Raw genomic sequence first — 3,996 nt, forward strand, 5'->3', positions numbered from 1 at the left:
TAGCTCAGTGAAAGTACTTTTGTTTGAGTTTTAGGTCTGAGAATGAGTATGACTTGTATATGAAAGGATTTACAGAAAAGTTTTTTTATATAGTGATTTTCTTTCAGTAGTACTATGTATTACCTGTTTGGCAGACCAGTAAGGGTACAATAAAACTACTGTCTGTGTAGACACCAATCTCTTCCCTCTTTCATTCCGGTAATCCCTGAACGGGAGAAAACACGGTGTAAACACAATCTACAGGCTCCTGTGAAAGATAGAAAGCTACTGCAATAATGGACCAAGAATGAACTTTCTTGTTTCTCAAATATCAGAGAAAAATAGATGTGTGTTTGAATGAAAGAGAGGTCTGCCTCCCAAATGGCACCCTATTCTCTATATAGTACACTACTTTTAACCAGGGCCCATAGGGTTCTGTTTCAAAGTAGTGCACTATATATGGATTTTGGTGCCATTTGGGACGCAGACAGGGATGAGGCCAGGTCAGACACAGCACTTCATACCTGAAGGATAAACCACCACAACAAAACCCTCCGGTGAGTAAATAACAGGGGAGATAAGATTAAGGTTGTTTTCATCTGCTGCAGTGTGGATTTACAGAGTAAAGATGTTACAATATGTGAGACAGAAGCACGCACACACACACACACACACACACACACACACACACACACACACACACACACACACACACACACACACACACACACACACACACACACACACAAAGACACACACAGACACACACACAGACATACACACACACACACACACACACACGCACGCACACACACACACACATGCACTCACGCACACACAAAGACACACACAGACACACACACAGACATACACACAGACACACACAGAGACACACCCACTAACACACACATACGCACACACACACACACACACACACACACACACACACACACACACACACACACACACACACACACACACACACACACACACACACACACACACACACACACACACACATAGACACACACACAGACACACACACTAACGCACACACATGCACACACACACCCACACACACTAACACACACGCACGCGCACGCGCGCACGCACGCACACACACACACACACACACACACACACACACACACACACACACACACACACACACACACACACACACACACACACACACACACACACACACACACACACACACACAGGAGTGTACTTACTGTAGTGTCAATAGGAGACAGGAGACAACATGGAGGGGTTTGAGGGAGTGTACTTTTTTGGTGATCAGGGGGATTGGTTGTAGGTTTTTATTTCCTGCACTATTTAAAACCGTGTTGCTATATTGTCTATGTTGTTGTTGTTGTTTTCCTGTAAAATCCTCTCTAATAAATTGTTTAAAAGGCTGTTTTTCATTGGCAATAACAGGTGAGACATTCAAAGTTAAATGTCAACATCTCAACCGTAAGACAGACTAAAGACAAAGCTAAAGTCCAGTGTGGTGTAGAAATAGATGAACGGTTCTATGTCTATGGCTGGTGTACACCACAGTAGAGACAGACATGGATGCTTGTTTTCCCTTGCAGACTGACTGGCTCTAGGCCCAGGCAGCCATCGGGGCCCTTCGTAGTCGAGAAACGTGGGGCCAGTTTGGAGAGGTACGCCAGATGAGAGAGGAGAGGCGCAGGGCAGGGGGGTTAGGCGTGTCACTGCGTGTCACAGTCACTGCTTGCGCACGGGGCCACGCTCTGCCTACCTGTCTGCCTGTCTGCACGCCACCGCTCACAGCTCGGCTAATCAAAGGAACACGAGAGATGCTACTAACCAATCACAGAGCCACGAGACGCTACTGACTGAAGTCTATTGAGACCATAGAAGTACATACTGTAAAACACATAGGGGTGGTTTCCAGAACATAGACTAAGTCTGGGAATAAAAAGCATGCTCAATGGAGAATCTCCATGAAATTCAGGACTAGACTTAATCTGTGTCTGGTACTGTTAAACTACCCTATAGTTTTAGGGCTGGGCGATGCATCATGAATACTGGTATACCGGTATGGATTCACATACCGGTACGTATTTTTACAACACTGACAATAACAATATTTTGATACAGTGCTGAATTAAAAGTTATACACATTGTACTACTTCACAGTCAGTTTTGTCCTAGTTTGGTTGAGTATTAAACCATCAGAATGGAGAAAGCCCATTAAAACCACTTAGTACTATTTTGTATCCATTCAAGGGTCATGCACTACTCATAAAACATATGTAGAAGTTTTGTTATTCAGAGAACAATATTGTGATATGATATGTTAGCGATATTGCCCAGCCCTACATAGTTTTATATTGTATATACAGTACCAGTCAAAAGTTTGGACACCTACTCATTCAAGGGTTTTTCTTTATTTTTACTATTTTCTACATTGTGGAATAACACATATGGAATCATGTAGTAACCAAAAAAGTGTTAAACAAATCAAAGTATATTTATACTTGAGATTCTTCAAAGTAGCCACTCTTTGCCTTGATGACAGCTTTGCACACTCTTGGCATTCTCTCAACTATCTTCATGAGGTAGTCACCTGGAATGCATATTAATTAACAGGTGTGCCTTGTTAAAAGTTAATTTGTGGAATTTCTTTCCTTCTTAATGCGTTTGAGACAATCAGTTATGTTGTGACAATGTAGGGGTGAAATACAGAAGATAGCCCTATTTGGTAAAAGACCCAGTCCATATTATGGCAAGAACAGCTCAAATAAGCAAAGAGAAACAACAGTCCATTATTACTCTAAGACATGATGCTCAGTCTATATGAAAAATGGCAAGAACTTTGAAAGTGTCTTCAAGTGCAGTCGCAGAAACCGTCAAGCGCTATGATGAAACTGGTTCTCATGAGGACCGCCACAGGAAAGGAAGACCCAGAGTTACCTCTGCTCTAGACAATAAGTTCATTTGAGTTACCAGCCTCAGAAATTGCAGCCCAAATAAATGCTTCACAGAGTTCAAGTAACAGACACAACTGTTCAGAGGAGACTGCATGAATCAGGCCTTCATGGTTGAAATGCTGCAAAGAAAACATGACTAAAGGACACCAATAATAAGAAGAGACTTGCTTGGGCCAAGAAACACAAGCAATGGACATTAGACCGGAGGAAATCTGTCCTTTGGTCTGATGAGTACATATTTGACCGCCGTGTCTTTATGAGATGCAGAGTAGGTGAATGGATGATCTCCGCATGTGTGGTTCTCACTGTGAAGCATGGAGGAGTTGGTGTGATGGTGTGGGGATGCTTTGCTGGTGACACTGTCTGTGATTTATTTAAAATTCAAGGCACACTTAAGCAGCATGGCTACCACAGCATTCTGCAGCGTTACGCCATCTCATCTGTTTTGCGCTTAGTGGGACTATCATTCAACAGGACAATGACCCAACACACCTCCAGGCTGTATAAGTGCTATTTGACCGAGAAGGAGAGTGATGGAGTGTTGCATCAGATGACCTGGCCTCCACAATCACCTGACCTCAACTCAATTGAGATTGTTTGGGATTTGTTGGAGCCCAGAGTGAAAGAAAAGCAGCCAACAAGTGCTTTGCATATGTGGGAACTCCTTCAAGACTGTTGGAAAAGCATTCAAGGTGAAACTGGTTGAGAGAATGCCAAGAGTGTGCAAAGCTGTCATCAAGGCAATGGGTGGCTACTTTAAACAATCTCAAGTATTAAAACACTTTTTTTGTTACTACATGTTTTCATATGTGTTATTTCAAATGTTGATGTCTTCACTATTATTCTACTATGTAGAAAATAGTAAAAAATAAAGAAATACCCATGAATGAGTAGGTGGGTCCAAGCTTTTGACTGGTTGAGACAATGTCTTGTTCACTGTGGGGCACTATCTAGAAGGAAAAACATATATTTTGCATTTCCTAACATCTCTGTCTTGAAGGTAATTGTCTATTTTGAGTGACTGAGTCAGCACAACAGGTTTGCTAGAAAAGAT

At 42.3% G+C, this 3,996-nt stretch overlaps 1 protein-coding gene across 1 annotated transcript in view; it reads left to right on the top strand.

Annotated features, from left to right (window-relative positions):
• erbb4b (erb-b2 receptor tyrosine kinase 4b) overlaps positions 1–3,996 on the top strand; it is a gene marked incomplete at its 5' end in the record, with an annotated part of 265,305 nt that overhangs the window by 146,994 nt on the left and 114,315 nt on the right.

The sequence above is a fragment of the Salvelinus fontinalis genome, chromosome 23, assembly GCF_029448725.1.
Source record: "Salvelinus fontinalis isolate EN_2023a chromosome 23, ASM2944872v1, whole genome shotgun sequence".
NCBI lineage: Eukaryota > Metazoa > Chordata > Actinopteri > Salmoniformes > Salmonidae > Salvelinus > Salvelinus fontinalis.